Here is a 22,449-nt window from a genome sequence, read left to right as displayed (position 1 = left end):
GTCTCTCCTGACGTACTTGACTTCGTATCCGAGGAAGCTCTTGGCAATCTCGTCAACTTCGTCTCTGTAGGCCGCCATGACGGAATTTCTGGCGTTCCAGGTTCCGGCTACTTGTTGTGCCACCAGGTCGGAATCTCCACAGCATATGATGTGCTTGATCCCTATTTCCTTAGCGATGCGCAGACCGTGTAGTAGAGCCTCATATTCCGCCATGTTGTTGGTAGCTTCGAAGTGGATCTGCAGAACATACTGCAATTCTTCTCCGGTAGGGGACTTCAGGGTGACTCCGGCTCCTGAGCCTTGATGCTGCTTGGATCCGTCGAAGTGCATGACCCATGTTTCTGGTTCCGGCTCCAGACTTGCATCCGGAGCTTCTGTCCAATCTGCAACGAAATCTGCCAGAACCTGAGATTTTACCGCAGTCCTTGGCTTGTAAGCGATGTCGAAGGCGGATAATTCGATGCCCCATTTAGCCGTACGTCCTGTTGCGTCAGCGTTGTTGAGAATTGTTGACAGCGGAGCCTTGCTCACGATCACATTCTTGGATGCTCTTGGAAATAATGCCTCAACTTCCGGCTGCCGAGGAACACGCCCTCAGCTCGCTTCGGCAAGTGAGGATATCTCTGTTTTGATTCCGTCAGCACCTCGCTGATGTAGTAGACAGGTCTCTGGACGTCATATTCATGACCTTCTTCCTTTCGCTCCACCACGATGACGAGGCTGACGACTTTGTTGGTAGCTGCCAGGTAAAGGAGCATTGGCTCTGACTCTGCTGGAGCTGCCAAGATAGGAGGGGAAGTAAGTATTTCCTTCAACCCTCGAAGAGCTGCATCAGCTGCGTCGTCCCAGACAAACTTGTCTGTTTTCTTCAGCAGCTTGTACAGAGGTAGTGCCTTCTCGCCAAGACGGCTGACAAACCTACTGATTGCTGCAACACAACCAGTTAGTCGTTGCACATCTTTGAGACAAGTTGGCCTTTTGATGCAGGATTGCCTTGATCTTTTCCGGGTTAACCTCAATGCCTCTGTGAGAGACTATGAAGCCAAGGAGTTTTCCGGTTTGGCACGCCAAAGACACACTTCAGCGGATTCAACATCATCTTGTACCTGCGGAGGTTGTCGAAGGTTTCTGTGAGATCGCTGATCAAGTCGGATCCTTTCCGGGTCATGACCGCGATGTCGTCGACGTAAGCGTGCACGTTCCGGCCAATTTGGTCCTTCAGGCACCGCTGCATCGTACGTTGGTAAGTAGCACCTGCATTTTTCAAACCAAAAGGCATAGTAACATAGCAGTAAGTACCAAAGGGGGTAATGAATGAAGTCGCCTTTTGGTCGGATTCCTTCATCCGGATCTGATGATACCCGGAATACGCATCAAGAAAACACGAAGTTCCGCCCGCCGTCGAATCAATGACTTGGTCAATGCGCGGCAAGGGGAACGGATCCTTCGGGCAATGTTTGTTCAAGCCAGAGTAATCGATGCACATTCTTAGTATTTCAGTGTTCTTTTTGGGTACAAGGACGGGATTCGCGACCCAATCGGTATGGATAACTTCTATTACAAAACCTGCTTCTAGTAACTTTGCTAGTTCCATTCCTATGGCGCGGCGCTTCTTATCTCCAAAGCGTCGCATAGCTTGCTTCCTTGGTTTGGCCCCGGATTTATGTTGAGGTAGTGCTCGGCGAGTTCCCTAGGTACTCCGGACATGTCAGAAGGTTGCCATGCGAAGATATCCATGTTAGCGCGGAGGAACTCGACGAGCGCGCTTTCCTATTTGGGGTCCATGTTGGCTCCGACTGAAACCTGCTTGGAAGAGTCACCTGGGATGAGGTCGTGCTTCTTGGTTTCTATCGCGGGCTTGAAGGAGGTTTTCTGCTCGGAGATTTGCTTCTTGGTGGTCTGCATCTCAGTCGGATCCACCGCGGCTCTGTAGCCTTTCAGCTCTTCTCCGGATATCACAGACTCTGCGAAGGCGGCTTCGCCTAACTCGCACTCATGAGCTTTTTTGTAGTCTCCGGATACGGTAATCATACCTTTAGGACCCGGAATCTTGAGCTTGTTGTAGATGTAGCACGCTCTTGCGTGGAACTTGTGGTAGGTGGGCCTGCCGAAGATGACGTGGTAGGAGCTCTTGAAGGGCACAACTTCAAACGTGATCTTCTCTTCGCGGAAATTATGAACATCGCCAAAAGCCACGGGAAGTGTGATGCTGCCGAGGGAGTTCGCCTTCTTACCCGGAACCACGCCATGAAACTCAGTGGTGCTGTGTTTGAGCTGTTCCTTGGTGAGGTTCATCCGCTCTAGAGTCTCCAGGTACATGATGTTCAGGCTAGCTCCGCCATCCATGAGGCACTTGGAGAAGTCATACCCGTCTATGCGGGGACTTACAACCAAGGCGTAGCACTCCTTTGGCACAATTGCGGGATGATCCTTCCGATCAAATGTGCACGGGATTTCCGACCACCTGACGTACTGCGGCACAGCCGGAACTATGGCGTTCAGGATCCGGGTAGCTGACTTGGAGGCGCGTACTGTTGGGGTTCCGAGGAAAGTGTGGTAAGCCCCCACGCTCTTTTTGTCGAATGGGTTGGATTTTCCTGCGGATCCTGCCTTGGGATCCGGCGAGTTATCATCCTCATCCATCGCCTCGGAACTATCATCCTCTTTGTCCTTATTCTTGCCCTTGCCACCTTTGCCGCGAGGGCGGTGCTTCCGGGCGCGCTTGTATCCGGCTTCCGGGTCGTTCTTTAGATCATTGACCCACTTGCAGTTGCGGTTGGTATGGGTGGACTTCCACAGTAACCGGATCCGAGATGGGCCAGGCAGGCATGTCTCTGTACTCCTCATAGGTTTGCGGTGCGCGGGATCCGGCAGCGGTGACCTCGGAGGTATCTTTGCCGACCCGGCCGGCTCCGCCTCCGCGTCCGCGTCCTCTTCCGCCTCCTGGACCTCCGCGTTGAAACGCCATGGCGACCATCTCGGATCCGCCACTCTTCTGGTCATCAGGGTTCTTGCGCTTATGGCTGCTGCTGCCGCCGTTGTCACGGTTCTTCTTTTGTTGGTGCAGGGGGATTGCTGTGGCTGCGAGATCACCGCCTGCGTCGTCGTCGGCGGCAGTGTGATCGCTAGCGATGGTGATCATGTCATCCAACGTCAGTTGATTTGCATTGACCATGCAGGTTAGCTTGTGTCGCAAAGCAATCCTCCTCGCTGCAAGCCCCCAATGAAGGCGTGCATTGCCGTGCGGTTGTCAACGTTCTCGCACTCGTTTCTGCATGCCAACCATCGGGTAAGGAAATTCCTTGATGTTTCGCCCTTCTTCTGGATGCAAGCCTGTAGGTCGCTTGTTGTGGCAGGTCTCTTGTAGGTGCCCCTGAAGTGTTTCTCAAGCGTTCTTCAGTCGAACCAGCAAAAGATGGAGTTCTTCTCGAGGTCGCTGAGCGTATCCGGGCTGGACCTACAAGGTACAACTGGAGCATGCGGCAAAGTGATGTTAGGGGTTCCTCCGGCGAAGGTTACAGCATTGTAGTAATCCTCAATCCAGGTATCCGGCCTTTCGGTGCCATCATAATGCTTCAGATTTCCGGGTAGCTTGAGGTTCATCCTTGGCTTTGGTTCCTCTCGAATCATCCTGCCAAAGCACTTCGGGCCAATGTAGTCGGTTCTGTACTCGTTAAGGCGGTCCCGCGCGTCGCGCGAGCCGTGGCGAGGAGACTTTGAGCGAGAGCGAGATCTCCGGCCATTGCCTCCGCCTCCACCTCTGCCGCCACCGCTAGGTGGTGGGGAGGGAGACCTGCGAGGTGGGCGGTCTGACTTCTTGCTTCCGCCATCTGAATCTCCTCGGCCTTCCTGGTGCTGACTCCGGCTCCTGTGGCTGCCTTCGCCTTGGCGCTGGCTGCCCTGGTCGTTCCGGTGAGGCTCCGGGTCACGGCTCCGACGAGGCTCTGGGTCCCGGCTCCGACGAGGTTCTGGATCGCGGTTCCGGCGAGGCTCTGGACCGCGGTCTTCATTCCGACTCCTCCTGGGCTCGGGCTCATGAACATTGTTCTGATTCCGGCGAGGTTCCGGCGAGCGCTCCCTGTTTCTGTTTCTTGGCGGCACGTTGTCGCGGATAACAAGCGCACCATGCCCTACGGGCCTGGTGTTTCCGGCTGGACTACGGCGGCGAGGGGGTCGCGGGTAACCGTTGGGTGGAGGTGAGGGATTGCGGTATTTGCCTCTTCCGGAGTACATCGCGTCCTTTCCCTTCCTTGGATCCGACGGAGGCGTCTGTGACGGAACGGGGATCGGATTTGGGTGCTCCCTTGCCCTTCTTCTGCGCTCCGACGATCCGGTGTGCGATTCATCGTCCTTCTGCGCGGTAGATACACAGTTATCCGGATTGGATTCCAACCTGCGCGAAGTATCTGCCTTGTTCTGCTGCTGCATTGCTGAAGCGACAAGTGTGCGGAGATAGTTGATGTCAACTTCTTCGTCCTTCTTCTTCAGCAATTCCGCAGCTTTCTGCATGTTGTCCTTTGGAGTTTCCAGCGGCTGGTGATCTGCGGGCGTGTTGAAGGGTATTCTGCGAGGCGGAATTGCTTCTCTAACAATTCGATCGGCCTCCGCCTGCGCATAGGTCATCTTTACCTCCCACTCAGCCCTCATGCTCTTGACCTGCTCGAGTGTGGCAGCAATCTCGCGGTCCTGTCTCTCGAAGTTTTCCGTCCAGGCTGCATGATCTGCCCTTCCTATCCTTAACGCAGCTTCGGTATCGGCGAGCCTCTTGGCTGTGGCCAGCATTTCCTTTCTGGCGGTCTCTAGGGCCTCCAGATCTGCGGCGTCGCCCGGGGTTAAAGGTGTGTTAAGAACTGCTCGCGCGGCCACCTCCTCTGCTGACAAGATTTCCTCCGAGGGAGAATCCCTTTGGGGTCGCACTCGAGACATTGGAGATCCTTGATGGGATGGTTGGGGGTCAGATTGGCTGACCTGGTCTCCGGATCCAGTTTGTCCCAGCGCTGTTACCGTTGCGAGAACCTGCTTGGGCTGGGCGGAGTCGACTTCAGGCTGATCGCCGTATCCGTACTCCCTTATCTTGCGAACGAAGTCATCAGATTCCGTGGACGGGGTGTCGCCGGAAATTGGGCTCAGATTGCCCAAAATCGACTCTTCAACCGGAGCTTCGCTTTCTCCGACAAGCTGAGCCTGATCCGGATCTGCGCCGCTTTCCGGTGCCTCTACCTGCTCAGGACCAGCTCCTTCTTCTTGAGGGGCGGTTCCTGCGGTATGGGCCAAGAAGTGTACGAAGTGGCACCTCTGCTTTTCTAACACCTGGGAAACCCAGGCGGATCTGCATTGGTCTTCCACCTTTGTTTCCTGCTCGGGGGCGGATTGGGTGGGCTTTGAAATTTCCAGATCCGAGGCGGAATCTTCCTTGGGAAGCTCCTGCATCTCAGATCGGATCTTCGCGACAGCGTCCAGCTCTGCGGCGGTCGCGTCTGCGTTACTTACCAGTGGGTTTCCGTCGGAATCGACGGTTTCCCCGATGAAGATGTGAATGCCGCCAATTGGGACGATGGAGAGCTTGACGGGGTTTGTCCTAGCCGGAATCCAGCACTCATCCGGAGGGACGATCGGCAGATTTCCGGCGTAAAGGACGCGCCCCACAGCGATGGTGTCGTCGTAGCTTCCCATGGCGGAACCCTCCCGGTTCCGGCCTCCAGACGCCACAGGCCCCACGGTGGGCGCCAACTGTCGTTGCCTAATCGACGGTACCTCGGAGGAGGGATCCTCACGAGGGGGAGAAGAAGTAGGGGCCATAGGGCGGAGTGCACACGGGACGGTGGTACGCGAGTTACCCAGCTTCGGAACACCTGCACGATGACAGGGCCTACTGCTGCTTGTCTGGAATTATCTGGGCGCTTTCGCGTTGTTACAATGAGTTGTGGTTGTGCCTCTAGGGCTCCCGGGATCCGGCTTATAAAGGCGCACGGATCTAGGGTTTACATGGAGAGTCCTAGCCGGATTACAGATAGCCTAGCTACGGTACAATATCTTGCCGTGCACGTCACGGATCCGCCTTCCATACATGTCGTACTGGATCCGGGTTCCTCATGGGCCTCCCTGGATCCGGGTCACTCCTAGGTCGGTACGGATCCGGCCTGCTGATCCTGGGCTGGACTTCTTCCTTCATGATCAACAGCAACTGGGCCGCCCGATGGGCCACATGCCTCATCACCGTCTGTGGGCCACCCGGGCTTGCCGGATCTAGGCACTGTCGATGGTACACCCATGAAGTATACCCACAACAACATGATCCAATATTACAATAGTAGTTGATCTATTGATCAACGAACATCACAAATAGCGGAAGCGAAGTAGTAGTGGCTATCTAATCCACATGCCAATGCTTGACGTCAGGAGTAGTCCTAGTTGTCATAGACGTCCTGCTGTCCATCTTCCTCGTACTGCTGTTCTCCTTCAAAGTCTGGCCATTTGAATAGCCAGGGACAAAGCCATGAGTACTTTTAAAGTACTCGCAAACTAATACTAATGTAAGCACTATCAACTATAATAAGGGGGTGCTAAGCTCTAAGTTTATCTGCATAAAGCCAATTTTAGTTCACAAACATTTAGTAAAAGTCTCCTCATTTGCTAACTAACTCAAGTGTGAACATTAGTGTCATTCCCACAACTCTGTTGTGATTCAATTCAAATTCACCATTCACCTTTCAAGTTCAAGTCACAAGTCATATGTCACATTTTTTGAAAATGGTCTGATGACGGAACAGTATGGCCTTTCCAACCGTCCATAGCCGTGGACACGGCTATTCGAATAGTTTTACACTCTGCAGAGGTCGCACACTTTTGCCACAACATTTGCAATAATCCGTCAGGGTTAACTGGCCCTGATTTATCACACTCCGTGTGCGGACTACCAACCATAACCTTTCACTTACATACTCTAGTATAGGCACCTCTCCCCATGAGCTTGGCCTCCCAGTGAAGACAAACGGTCAGCCTGGGAACTGCACAGGGCTTGGGCCGAACATTCACCTCATTTCACGTCATTTCACCTCATTTCACTTCCGACGGAGGCAGCCTCGGCCTAACCCCTATGACGCTGGTTTAGAGGGAACCCATACTAAAGCACATAAATTTCTAGTTAAGCCCTTACCCATATTGGGTATTGTGGGGGTACTTTCAAATTGGAATGGTATCGCATCCGAACCCAACCATCAGTTTTCGTAAAATTCACCAAGTCATTCACAAGTCATATTCACCTTCAAAATCTTTCAATAGAATGAATCATCGTTCCAAGGTTTTCAAAGTCATTTCATTTCACATGTTCCCATCTAGAGTAGTCAATTTTATTTGTTTAGCACTAGCAACTAGTCATGAGGGGTGCTAACTAGCTTTGATTACTCTAGGTTAAATTTGATGCTCTTGTGCTACTCTAGACCAAGTGAATCATAAATCAAAAAGTAGCTTTGGTAAATCAACATCAATAAAGCTTGTAAGGTAAAAACTTGGGATAGGACTATTAAGCATAAAATAAAATGTGGTGATGCCTTGCTCTTTTAGAGCTTTGCATTTTGCAAGATTATTAGCTTGCAACAATATAACTTGCATTAGTCTAGCTTGCCTTGATTGGGGTAGTGATCCAAGTTCTCTTCTTCTTCCTCTTGGTAGAAAACCTCCTCTTCTTGATAGTCTCTGGTACTAGCGTCTATAAACGAATACGAGGATACAGTCACCAAACAATACTTAAGTAGACTTAATTAGCCTTAATGGCTCACACAAGATGATCTAGCATCATCACTTAACATTTATTCAAAATTATGCTAGGGTTTTCTCACTTAGTGTTAGGAAAATAATTTCCTCTCATTGACATATGGTTCTATTTAGTTTGGAGAAATAATTTCCTCTTATTGAATCTTGTTAAGATTTAATCTCCTCAATTCATAAATGTGAGATCATGGTGACCAAGGTCACTACTTCACATTTATCATTTGAGATAAAATGATTTAAATGAGATACTTCATCTCATGCAATTTAAATATTACTATGGAACAAATTAATATCACTAAGTAATTAAATATGAGGTGCTATAAATTAAAGTTTTTACTCCATATTGGATTACTTAGGACAATGGTTTAAATGAGAGAGTATCTCCCATATTATGTACATAATTAAATTTGGATAATTTAAATGGACTAGAAATAGCAACATAGCCATTATTTTGCTCTAGCCCATGATCATGTGAAACAACCATATCATATTTTTACATAAACAATTAGAGTATTTGAAATGTGAATTATGAGAATTTGAATCATCTCAAAATTCATTATGGTTGATTTTATAAATTTATTTGAACTCTGAAAACTCTCTGTCTTGTTATTTTTACTATTCAAATTCTACAATTGATCTAGGGTTCAAACCAGTGGGGTTGGATGGAGTTTTTCATAAGCTTTTCAACAATATAAAGTTCATCAAATTTGGTTGAGTGGATTGAGAGTTATTAAAAATCTAAGTGAGCATCAGTATTGAATTTGAAACAAAAAGGAATTAACGAATTTGAATTCTGGGCCTAGGCGGGAAAGTCTAAACGAGCCAGAAGAGGGGAAATGAGCTGGGCTGGCCCAACTACGCCCACGGTGCACGCGGGCCAACTGACACGGTGGGGTCTACATGTCGGCGACACCTAACACCGAATCGGTACCTGTGAACGTGAGCCGCTGGATTAGATGCTGATCCGACGATCGAGCATCATCGTCGTCGACGAGAGGCGAGTACTGGCACGGCGGAGGGAGGGGGTCGGCGGCGATCCTGGGCTCCGGCGATGATCGGCGACGTGCTGCGGCGGCGTTGTCGACGATGGGGAAGCAGAGGGTAGCAGTGGCGTCGCTCGGGGTGGCTTCAATCAACGGCGGTGACCTGCGGGTACTGGCGGCTGCTCCGGTGAAATTCCGGCGATGGTGGGCTCAATCGAGGAGGAGAGGTGGTCGAGCAGGTTGAGAAGAGAGAGGGGAGCACGGTGGTGTGAAGAATGAGGCGCGGGGTGGCCTCCTTTTATAGAATCGAGAGGTGGCCGTGGGGTGCGGGCGAGGTCGACGGTGGCGCGGCGTCTCTGAGGCGCGAAGGGGCAAGGCGAGGGGCGCGTGAGGTTGGCGACATCATGGCGGTACTGGTGAGCATGCCGGCGCAGCGAAGGGAGGACGAGGGCGTGCGGGCATCGTTGCCGTCCTCGCAGTACGGGCGCGGTAGGGTTTGATCATGGCGATGTCTGCAGAGCACAGGCGGCCAATGGCGCTTGTCTGGCGATGTACTGGGGTGGTGTAGAGTGTGCGTGCGCAAGGAGAGAGGGAGAAGAGGACGATGGCGACGAGGCGACGCAGGGTACTGGTGCGTCCAGAGTCGTGCCAGTGCACGTTCTGGCGTGGCCTGGGCGTGGTGATCACGCTGGGTCTAGGGCTTGGAGGCATCTTCTTGACCAACGATCATGTCTGGCGTGTGCACCAGGGTGTGGTGAGTCCTTTTGACAAGATCAGAGAGAGAGGAGAGAGCTAGGGGCAGGGGTGGTATGATGGTGCTCACCATGCTGACATGGGGTGGCATTGGGATGTTCTGGGTCTTTTTATTTGTCTCTTTGGGTTTGTCATGCAAGAGTAAGGTGAGGCCAGTGGTTTTGGCAAGGTGAGAGGGATAGGAGAGAGAGGGAGACAAGATTTGGCATGGTGAGGTCAATTCAATGGCATGGCTTGGCATTGATCCATTTGTGCTCAAATCTTGTGTAACCAAGGTGCTGCAAGCTTGAGTGTGGTGAGGTGCATCTATTTGACATGGTGCACAAGGTTGGAGAGGCTAGATGTGTGCACATTGGATTAATTCAAAATGTGTATGTGGTACATGAAATGATGTGGCATGCTTGAGGTGGTGATCATTGCAAAGGTTGTGTCACTTCATTGATGTGCCTTTAGGGTACATGGTGTACTATCAAGGAGGACAAGAGAGGGAGAGAGAAAAAGTGAGAAAGTGATGAGTAAAGTAGTTGTACCTCCATTTTATTCTATGTGTACTTCCTATGTGACAAGCAAATGTCTCCCTTGTGTGTAATTTCGACCAAAATTCTGCATGGTTGTGTTCCAAATGATGTTGGGCAACAATGTGTGGCATTGGTTTGAAATTCGGAGAAGTTTTGTGGAATTTCTAAAAAGTGAGGGAATCTAGAATCTGTTTCAACATAGCATCTTGGGTTGACTATAGGGAGCAATGGTCAAAGCTTTGGTCAAAGTGGTCAACCTCAAAGTTGTTCATCTTGATGAGGTCTTGGATGAGGTGCAAAGAGTTGGCAGGGTTTGGTTTAAGAATTTCTTAATACAAGGGCTCGAAGTGGGGATGTTGTTAAAAATGGAACAAGTGACCATTATCACATGCCACAAGGTTTTTGATTTTTCTTTGATTTGATTTGATTTTTCTTGACCCAAATGATGTTGTTGAGTGTTGAAATGGTATAGAGGAGTGATCCAACCATTCACAACAAGTCTTAGGGTCAAGATTCTCAATTTCATAATTTGCCTATTTACTCTCATATGCCTCTATGGCATTTTTATTTTCTTTTTAATTTCTTTTGTTCCACCATGAATTTGATTTGTTAAGTACTAGGTAAGGTTTAGTAGGGTTTTCCAATCCTCTAAACAAGGTAGAAAGGCCTAGGGTAAAGTTTTACAAAAATAGCCATAGGCACATATATGAGGCTATTTATATTTTCTCTTTTTCTTATTTGTTTCTCTTTGATCTAAATGATCATGGTTTAGGGTTTAGTGGGGTCTAACAATGGTTCACAACCATTTAGAAAAATAAAAAGGGTATATCCCAAGATTTGCCAATTAGGGTTTTAGGCTTACATATATTTTCTCTTTTCATTTATTTTTATTTTGCTTTATTTCATTTGGACTTCAAAGAGCAAGGTTTAGGGTTTTAGATCATTCGGGCGGGTCTCCTTGACATCGCCGGCGAGCGGACGGTGTCTGCGCTCGTGCAGCGCATCTACTCCATGGACTTCATCAACGACAACGCGGGCTGCTTCGCTAACGGCGGCGTCTTCCCCAAGAACGGCCGCATCATCGAGTTCGGCAGCCACCGCATCTACTTCGGCACCGTCCCTGTGCGCCAGCGCCTCTCGCCGGTGCTGGTGGCACCGGACCCGCCAAGGTGGCTATGTGCCGGCCGCGCCGCCGGAAGCGTGGAGGTCATGATGGCTGGCGCGGTTGGTGCTGGCAAGGAAGCTGTAGAAGAAGGTGCTGGGCGTGCGGCATCGACCCGTCCGGCCAAGCCTCCGCTGGAGCGCGACGCAGGCGCTGCAGGAACATCTTCCGCACCACCAGAGACACCACTTCAAGCGGCGATGAACGTGCTGGCGACGCCCATCGCGCAGAACATCGACCCGGCAGCGGCTCAGGCGGAGCTGGAGGCGACGCGCAAGGCGCTGCTTTCCGGAGGAGCGGACATCGTCCGGGCGCAGCGCGAGCTGAACTTAACCCTACGTGAGTTAACGCTGCCCATGGCTTTGCTTCAGTTAGCGCTCAGGCTGCTAGGGTGCCGGAAAACCGGCTTAAGGCTCGCAATCTAGATCAGGATTTGCGCAAGGAAGTTCTTGCCGGCAAGAGTGCCTCTGTATCTTTGAGCATCGTAGAGAAACCTAAGTACAGTAGCCCGGATAAAACCATAAAAGCTGCTAGGGCTGCAGTAGAGATGTGTGAATCGCTTACCGGAGATGCTTTAGCTAAGCAACATGATCGTGTTAGGGAGTTGCTTGATATGATAGAGGCACAAAATGCTGAGCTTGCTAGAGCGAACAAAGCTGCGGCATCAAAATCTGTGCGTTCGACAAAGAATGCCGGTAGCAAGTCCCATGTCGTAGAGGTTCGCCGTTGTGGCAAAAGCTGCAGCGGAACATGCCGGTGACTTTGGCGGAAATGATACGTGTAGCAGATAGCTACGCATTGGGAGACCCAATGCAACCGGCAATGCAAGCTGATCCGGCGCAAACGAGCCAACCGCGCCAAGATCAATACCGGGACAACCGGCATAACAAGAGAAGGGAAGATTTTCCGGATCGAAGGTATGGTCCACAACAAGTAGCTGCGGTGCAAGATAATTCCGGCCCCAGCGGAAGCCAAAGGCAAAAAACCGGATCGCAGCCGTGGGCAGGTCCTAAAAAACAATGGGTTGAAAAGAAGAAGTGGGGAGAGAAAAAAGATTGGCAAGAACATATAAGATACACCATGGAAGCAGCAATGGAGCAACCATGCCGGTTTCACACTCCGAATCCGACGAGGCCGGCAAACCATTTGACAAAAGATTGTTCTTGGGTCAAGCACTTGATGCTGAGAGGTGCGGCAAAAGATGCGCAAGCACAAGGATGTTCCACAATACTGCCACCCTCGCATGACATGTTGCATCAGCACCCATTACCACCACCACCACCGCTTACCGGAGCAAACGCTCTACCGGTACAGCCTCAGCCGAACCGGCATCAACATCAGCAAGTTCATCAGGTGGGAGAAGGCAATGGCCAACTGCCTCCACCGGCACCTTTAGGCCGGAACGTTTACCAGGATCCGGACATGTGCTGTGTTGTGTTCGTCACTGAGCCAACCGACAGGCAAAGCCTGCGTCGCCGTTCCATGGAAGTGAACGCTATGATGCCGGCAGTACCAAAATACATGCCATGGTCAGATCAAGAAATCTCCTGGCCGTTCAAGGATCACCCCAAGATAATGCCTAATCCGAGTGGTTATGCTCTTGTGGTAGACCCAATCATGCATGGGCCAACGACTCGAGTCAAGTTCAGCAAAGTACTGATAGACAATGGAAGCAGCATAAACATCATGTACCGACACACCATGCATACGCTGGGCATAACAGAAAACATGCTACAGCCCACTCGCACAACATTCCACGGAATCGTTCCGGGCTTGTCCTGCGCGCCAGTGGGAAAAGTCCGGGTGGATGTATCGTTTGGAGGGCGTGACAATTGCCGGGTTGAAAACATTGAATTCGAGGTAGTGGACCTGGATAGTCCTTACCATGCATTGCTGGGGAGACCGGCATTAGCAGCTTTCATGGCCTCAACTCATACGGCCTATCTCAAGATGAAGATGCCGGCACCTCGTGGACCCTTAACTGTGGTGGGAAACTACAAGATTTCACTGGAAACTGCTTCCGCCGGATCAAACCTGGCAGAATCGCTGGTGATCGCAGAGGAAAAAAGAAGGATGCGAACTGCGGTTGCGCTGGCTCAGTCCTCATAGTTGAGCTTAGTGGCAATGAGTGGGAACTTGGGCGCACTGGCATTCAAGCCGACAAATGAAACAAAGGACATTGTGCTGGATCCAGCTTACCCAGAGCGCACCGTTCGTATCGGTGCCGGCCTGAGTCAGGCATAGGAAAGCGCGCTCGTTAGCTTCCTCCGTGAGAATCGGAATATCTTTGCCTGGTCTACTGATGACTTGGTGGGTGTTCCGAGGGACCTGGCTGAGCACTCTCTGAATGTCCGGAAGGACGCTAAGCCGGTGCGACAACCTTTATGCCGGTTCGCTGAAGATAGGAGAAAGATCATTGGAGAAGAAGTGACAAAGTTGTTGGTTGCCGGTTTAATCGTGGAAGTAACGCATACTGAGTGGCTAGCCAATCCGGTGCTACTCGAGAAGAAAAAAGAAGAGAACCTGGAAGCAAAAGCTCCAAAGGTGTGGCGCATGTGTATCGACTACACCAACCTAAACAAAGCTTGCCCAAAGGATCCTTTCCCTCTGCCCCGGATCGACCAAGTGATTGATTCTACTGCTGGGTGTGAGTTGTTGTCTTTCCTGGATGCTTATTCCGGTTTCCACCAAATTCCCCTGAAAAAGGAAGATCAAATAAAAACTGCGTTCATTACCCCGCACGGGGCTTATTGCTATGTCACTATGCCTTTCGGTTTGCGCAACGCTGGTGCAACGTACCAGCGCTGTATGCAAAAATGCTTGTTTGATCAAATCGGAAAAAATGTGCAAGTCTATGTGGACGATGTCGTGATAAAAACTAAGGTAGAAGAAACCTTGATCGATGATATCCGGCAAACTTTTGACAACTTAAGAAGGTTCCGGATGAAACTCAATCCGGCAAAATGCACCTTCGGTGTCCCTGCCGGCAAACTGCTTGGCTTTCTTGTATCAAGCCGGGGTATTGAAGTGAATCCGGTAAAAATCCGGGCAATAGAAAGAATGACTATACCGTGAGAACTAAAAGATGTGCAAAAGTTTACCGGAAGCTTGGCATCGCTAAGCCGGTTCATAAGCAGGTTGGGAGAAAAGGCTCTGCCACTCTATGATCTGATGAAAAAATCCGATATGTTCGTCTGGACCCCTCAGGCAGACGCAGCATTCAAAGAATTGAAAGCAATGCTAACCACCGCACCGGTATTGGCCTCACCTTTGGAAAGGGAGCCCATGTTGTTGTATATAGCAGCAACCAACCGGGTTGTGAGTGTGGTGGTTGTAGTAGAAAGAGAGGAGGAAGAAAAGATTGTGCAGAGGCTGGTATACTACTTGAGCGAGGTGCTCTCCCTCTCAAAACAAAACTACCCCCATTTTCAGAAAATGACCTATGGCATGTTCATGGCCGCCACCAAGCTTAAGCACTATTTTGAGGAGCACCCCATGAAAGTGGTGAGTGAAGCACCCATTTCAGATATCATGGGCAACAAAGATGCTAGCGGTAGGATTGCAAAATGGGCAATTCAGCTGTCCCCATACGTACCGGTATACGAAAGAAGAGATGCCATAAAATTGCAAGCCTTGGCTGATTTTCTAGTCGATTGAGCGGAAATGCAATATAAGCCGCCGGAACAAAAAATAGAGTACTGGAAGATGCACTTTGACGGATCTAAACTCAAAGAGGGTCTAGGTGCCGGTGTGGTACTCACCTCGCCAAAGGGAGATCATCTCCGGTATGTTTTACAAGTGCATTTCAGGGCATCAAACAATGTCGCTGAGTATGAGGCTTTGATCCATGGGCTTAAGGTCGCAAAAGAAATCGGTGCACACCGGATCATTTGCTACGGCGATTCAGATCTTATGGTGCAACAATGTTCTGGAGATTGGGATGCAAAAGATGCCAACATGGCCTCGTACCGGTTTCATGTGCAAAAGATTGCCGGCTTCTTTGAAGGGTGTGAGTTTCACCATGTGCCGCGGGCTGAAAATGAAGCCGCGGATGCTCTGTCCAAGTTGGGCTCATCTAGGCAGGAAATTCCTCCCGGAATAGCCTTGGCTCACTTAAGAGTACCATCGATCAAACCAAGTCCGGAGTCAGAATCAATTTTCGTACCGGAATCGCACGTGGTGCCAATGGATATTGATGAAGGAAACCCGGGGACTATACCGGTACACTCGGGGACTGCTCCGGTAAACCCGGGGACTGCGGTGTCTATACCGGAAGAAGCAATGATGGTGGATGGTATGGAGATAGACGTGCCGGTATTTGTGGTTAGAGAAGCACCATCTTGGGTTAAACCCATTAAGGAATTCCTGATCAACGGCACCTTGCCGGCTGACGAAAGTGAATCAAGAAGGATCCAGAGGAGATCCAAAGCATATACCATCATCAATGGAGAGGTGTACAAGAGAAGTGTTACCGGTGTCCTTCAAAGATGTGTGGAACCGGAAGAGGGACAAGAGATGCTTGTGGAAATCCACCAAGGAGAATGTGGGCATCACGCTTCATCAAGAGCGTTGGTGGCAAAAGTGTTCCGGCATGGGTTCTACTGGCCCACTGCCTTGGAGAATGCTGAGGACCTGGTACGGAAATGCAATGGGTGCTAAAGGTACGCCAAGCAAAATCATACCCCAGCATCCGGCTTGAAAACTATACTGTTAACTTGGCCATTTGCTGTTTGGTGCCTTGACATGGTTGGCCCATTCAAAACTGCAAGGGGAAACATGACCCACATCTTGGTTATGGTGGACAAATTCACCAAATGGCTGGAAGTAAAACCTATCGCAAAGTGTGATGGGCACACAGCGGTGAAATTCCTAAAGGATGTCATCTTGCGGTATGGATACCCGCATAGTATCGTCACTGATAATGGCTCAAACTTTGCCCAAGGTGAATTCAAGCGATTCTGTGAGGATAACAATATCCGGTTGGATTTGTGTTCAGTGGCACACCCGCAAGGCAATGGCCAAGTGGAAAGAACAAATGCGCTGGTGCTTTTCGGTATAAAACCAAGGCTCATTGAACCACTCGAAAAGACACCGGGATGTTGGCTCGATGAGCTGCCATGAGTGCTGTGGAGCATAAGAATGACTCCAAACCGGTCTACCGGATACACTCCATTCTTTATGGTTTACGGAGTAGAAGCGGTCATACCAACCGACATTCTCCATGACTCACCATGGGTGCAACTCTATACCGAACAAGAGGTAAAAGAGGCCCGAGAAAACGATGTGGACTTGCTAGAAGAAGCAAGAGAGCTGGCGTTGGCGAGAACAGCCATTTACCAGCAAAACCTTAGATGCTATCATAGCCGGAAGGTTAACCCGAGGGTATTCCGGGATGGAGATCTGGTGTTGCGCCTAGTGCAACGCACTAAAGGTCGGCATAAGCTTTCACCTCCATGGGAGGGACCTTTCATTGTGAGCAAAGCTCTTCACAATGATGCCTATTACCTAATCGATGCACAGGAATGGAAAGAAGGAAAGGCGGACAGATCCGGAGATGAGACCAAGCGTCCGTGGAACATAGCTCTGTTGCGTCCTTTCTACTCATGAAGTTGTGGGGTAAGAAGTTCTTTTTTGTACCTTATTTGCTATGAATAAAAGATGTCGGAACCTCGAATGAATCTCGGGGACTACCCCTACTGAAATTGCATGCAATATGTCTATTTTTCAGTTTACCGGTTGCTTGTTGAACTTTTTTTTTCTTTCCGGTTTAGTAACGTGCTAAACCTACCGGAGTCTTCGACTCTGCTGCTATCCGCAACCCGGCTTCATGGCAAGCAAGATAAACCGGTAGGAATTACGCACGTGAACTACAAAAAGAGAGTGTGGGAACGAACAATCTGGAAAAGTTTAACTAACCCCGGTTATACCGTTTTTTTGTGAAAATTTCAAGTTATTTCTAAGTTCAAGAAAGTGCTTGCTTGGCAAAAGAACTTTGTGCCTCGTACGCCAAAACACCCAAAAGAGGTAGGCAGAGCCAAAGCAAAAGAGCCAAGTGTGCATCGGATTGGATGCGGAGACGATTCCGGAATCTTTGCAGTGCAAGATAAAAGCAAAACAACGAGCAAAACACTAAGATAATATGCAAACATAACTTGATAACCTACCGGTAAAACATACCGGCAGATAATATGGTAACACAGCCAAAAGAGTGGCTAAGTATTATCTTACATCATAAACCCCGACATACCGGGGTGGAATTTGATAAGCATTGTTTTTAAGATAAGCAGGGCAGGCAGATACACCACATGAAATGTTCAGGCAGCCGGAGGCTGAGGGCCAGTGATACGTCTCCGACGTATCGATAATTTCTTATGTTCCATGCCACATTATTGATGTTATCTACATGTTTTATGCACACTTTATGTCATATTCGTGCATTTTCTGGAACTAACCTATTAACAAGATGCCGAAGTGCCAGTTGCTGTTTTCTGCTGTTTTTGGTTTCAGAAATCCTAGTAAGGAAATATTCTCGGAATTGGACGAAATCAAAGCCCAGGGGCCTATTTTCTCACGAAGCTTCAAGAAGTCCGAAGGAGAGACGAAGAGGGGCCACGGAGGGGCCACACCCTAGGGCGGCGTGGCCCCCCCCCTTGGCCGCGCGGCCCTGTGGTGTGGGGCCCCCGTGCCGCCTCTTGACCTGCCCTTCCGCCTATAAAAAGTCTCCGTGACGAAACCCCGATCGAGAGCCACGATACGGAAAACCTTCCAGAGACGCCGCCGCCGCTGATCCCATCTCGGGGGATCCAGGAGATCGCCTCCGGCACCCTGCCGGAGAGGGGAATCATCTCCCGGAGGACTCTACGCCGCCATGGTCGCCTCCGGTGTGATGTGTGAGTAGTCTACCCCTGGACTATGGGTCCATAGCAGTAGCTAGATGGTTGTCTTCTCCCCATTGTGCTATCATTGTCGGATCTTGTGAGCTGCCTAACATGATCAAGATCATCTATCTGTAATTCTATATGTTGCGTTTGTTGGGATCCGATGAATAGAGAATACTTGTTATGTTGATTATCGAAGTTATATCTATGTGTTGTTTATGATCTTGCATGCTCTCCGTTATTAGTAGATGCTCTGGCCAAGTTGATGCTAGTAACTCCAAGAGGGAGTATTTATGCTCGATAGTGGGTTCATGTCTCCGTGAATCTGGAGGAGTGACAAGAACCACTAAGGTTACGGATGTGCTGCTGCCACTAGGGATAAAACATTAGTGCTATGTTCAAGGATGTAGTCACTAGTTACATTACGCACCATACTTAATGCAATTGTCTCATTGTTAGCAACTTAATACTGGAGGGGGTTCGGATGATAACCTGAAGGTGGACTTTTTAGGCATAGATGCAGTTGGATGACGGTCTATGTACTTTGTCGTAATGCCCAATTAAATCTCACTATACTCATCATGATATGTATGTGCATGGTCATGCTCTCTTTATTTGTCAATTGCCCAACTGTAATTTGTTCACCCAACATGCTGTTCGTCTTATGGGAGAGACACCTCTAGTGAACTGTGGACCCCGGTCCAATTCTCTACAATCTACTGCAATACTTGTTCTACTGTTTTCTGCAAACAATCATCTTCCACACAATACGGTTAACTCTTTGTTACAGCAAGCCGGTGAGATTGACAACCTCACTGTTTCGTTGGGGCAAAGTACTTTGGTTGTGTTGTGCAGGTTCCACGTTGGCGCCGGAATCCCTGGTGTTGCGCCGCACTACATCTCGCCGCCATCAACCTTCAACGTGCTTCTTGACTCCTACTGGTCCGATTAAACCTTGGTTTCTTACTGAGGGAAACTTGCCGCTGTGCGCATCACACCTTCCTCTTGGGGTTCCCAACGGACGTGCCAACCACACGCATCAAGCAAATTTCTGGCGCCGTTGCCGGGGAGATCAAGACACGCTGCAAGGGGAGTCTCCACTTCTCAATCTCTTTACTTTGTTTTTGTCTTGCTTAGTTTTATTTACTACTTTGTTTGCTGCACTAAATCAAAATACAAAAAAATTAGTTGCTAGTTTTACTTTATTTGCCATCTTGTTTGCTATATCTAAAACACAAAAAAAATTAGTTTACTTGCATTTACTTTATCTAGTTTGCTTTATTTACTGTTGCTAAAATGGCCAACGCTGAAAACACTAAGTTGTGTGACTTCACAACCACAAATAATAATGATTTCTTATGCACACCTATTGCTCCACCTGCTACTACAGCAGAATTCTTTGGAATTAAACACGCTTTATCGAATCTTGTTATGCGAGAGCAATTTTCTGGTGTTAGTTCTGATGATGCTGCTGCCCATCTTAATAATTTTGTTGAATTATGTGAAATGCAAAAATATAAAGATGTAGATGGTGATATTATTAAACTAAAATTGTTCCCTTTCTCATTAAGAGGAAGAGCTAAAGATTGGTTGCTATCTCTGCCTAAGAATAGTATTGATTCATGGACTAAATGCAAGGATGCTTTTATTGGTAGATATTATCCCCTGCTAAAATTATATCTTTGAGGAGTAGCATAATGAATTTTAAACAATTAGATACTGAACATGTTGCTCAAGCTTGGGAAAGAATGAAATCTTTGGTTAAAAATTGCCCAACCCATGGACTGACTACTTGGATGATCATCCAAACCTTCTATGCAGGACTAAATTTTTCTTCACGGAATTTATTGGATTCAGCTGCTGGAGGTACCTTTATGTCCATCACTCTTGGTGAAGCAACAAAGCTTCTTGATAATATGATGATCAATTACTCTGAATGGCACACGGAAAGAGCTCCACAAGGTAAGAAGGTAAATTCTGTCGAAGAAACCTCTTCCCTGAGTGATAAGATTGATGCTATTATGTCTATGCTTGTGAATGATAGGACTATTGATCCTAATAATGTTCCATTAGCTTCATTGGTTGCACAAGAAGAACATGTTGATGTAAACTTCATTAAAAATAATAATTTCAACAACAATGCTTACCGGAACAATTCTAGTAACAACTATAGACCATATCCTTATAATAATGGCAACGGCTATGGTAATTCTTATGGGAATTCTTACAACAATAATAGGAGTTCACCCCCTGGACTTGAAGCCATGCTTAAAGAATTTATTAGTACACAAACTGCTTTTAACAAATCTGTTGAAGAAAAGCTTGGGAAAATTGATATACTTGCTTCTAAAGTCGATAGTCTTGCTGCTGATGTTGATCTTTTGAAATCAAAAGTTTTGCCTAATGAGAATCATCATAATAAAATTACTACTACAGCAAATGCCATTCAAGTTAGAATTAATGAGAATATAAGATTAATGGCTGAACTGCGTGCTAGGTGGGATAGAGAAGAAAATGAAAAACTAGCTAAAGAGAAGAATATAGCTAAAGTTTGGACTATTACCACCACTAGTAATGCTAATGCTACACATGTTGCTGCACTTCCTACTCATACTAATAAAAGAATTGGTGTTAGCAATGCTTCCACTTCTAATGCAAAGCGCGAAAAACTGCCTGAAACTGCTAAAACTGCTGGAACTGCCTTTGATAAAGCTGCTGAAATTTTTTCCAACATTGGGGATGATGATCCCATTGCTTTAGATTATAATGGTTTGAATTTTGATGATTGCCACATCTCTGAAGTTATAAAGTTCTTGCAAAAACTTGCTAAAAGTCCTAATGCTAGTGCTATAAATTTGGCTTTTACACATCATATTACAAATGCTCTTATAAAAGCTAGAGAAGAGAAACTAGAGCGCGAAGCCTCTATTCCTAAAAAGCTAGAGGATGGTTGGGAGCCCATCATTAAGATGAAGGTTAAAGATTTTGATTGTAATGCTTTATGTGATATTGGTGCAAGTATTTCTGTTATGCCTAAGAAAATTTATAATATGCTTGACTTGCCACCGCAGAAAAATTGTTATTTGGATGTTAATCTTGCTGATCATTCTACAAAGAAACCTTTGGGTAAAGTTGATAATGTTCGCATTACCGTTAACAATAACCTTGTTCCCGTTGATTTTGTTGTCTTGGATATTGAATGCAATGCATCTTGTCCCATTATATTGGGAAGACCTTTTCTTCGAACTGTTGGTGCTGTTATTGATATGAAGGAAGGTAATATAAAATATCAATTTCCTCTCAAGAAAGGTATGGAACACTTCCCTAGAAAGAGAATGAAGTACCCTTTTGATTCTATTATGAGAACAAATTATGATGTTAACACTTCGTCTCTTGATAATACTTGATACACACTTTCTGCGCCTAGCTGAAAGGCGTTAAAGAAAAGCGCTTATGGGAGACAACCCATGTTTTTACCTACAGTACTTTGTTTTTATTTTGTGTCTTGGAAGTTGTTTACTACTGTAGCAACCTCTCCTTATCTTAGTTTTGTGTTTTGTTGTGCCAAGTTAAGCCGTTGATAGAAAAGTAAGTACTAGATTTGGATTACTGCACAGTTCCAGATTTCTTTGCTGTCACGAATCTGAGTCCACCTCCCTGTAGGTAGCTCAGAAAATTAAGCCAATTTACGTGCATGATCCTCAGATATGTACGCAACTTTCATTCAATTTGAGCATTTTCATTTGAGCAAGTCTGGTGTCATTTTAAAATTCGTCAATACGAACTGTTCTGTTTTGACAGATTCTGCCTTTTATTTCGCATTGCCTCTTTCGCTATGTTGGATGAATTTCTTTGATCCATTAATGTCCAGTAGCATTATGCAATGTCCAGAAGTGTTAAGAATGATTGTGTCACCTCTGAATATGTCAATTTATATTGTGCACTAACCCTCTAATGAGTTGTTTCGAGTTTGGTGTGGAGGAAGTTTTCAAGGATCAAGAGAGGAGTATGATGCAACATGATCAAGGAGAGTGAAAGCTCTAAGCTTGGGGATGCACCCGGTGGTTCACCCCTGCATATTCTAAGAAGACTCAAGCGTCTAAGCTTGGGGATGCCCAAGGCATCCCCTTCTTCATCGACAACATTATCAGGTTCCTCCCGAAACTATATTTTTATTCCATCACATCTTATGTGCTTTTTCTTGGAGCGTCGGTTTGTTTTTGTTTTTGTTTTGTTTGAATAAAATGGATCCTAGCATTCACTTTATGGAGAGAGACACGCTCCGCTGTAGCATATGGACAAGTATGTCCTTGGTTTCTACTCATAGTATTCATGGCGAAGTTTCTCCTTCGTTAAATTGTTATATGGTTGGAATTGGAAAATGA

The sequence above is a fragment of the Lolium perenne genome, chromosome 1, assembly GCF_019359855.2.
Source record: "Lolium perenne isolate Kyuss_39 chromosome 1, Kyuss_2.0, whole genome shotgun sequence".
Lineage (NCBI taxonomy): Eukaryota > Viridiplantae > Streptophyta > Magnoliopsida > Poales > Poaceae > Lolium > Lolium perenne.
Note: the sequence above shows the minus strand (reverse complement) of the source record.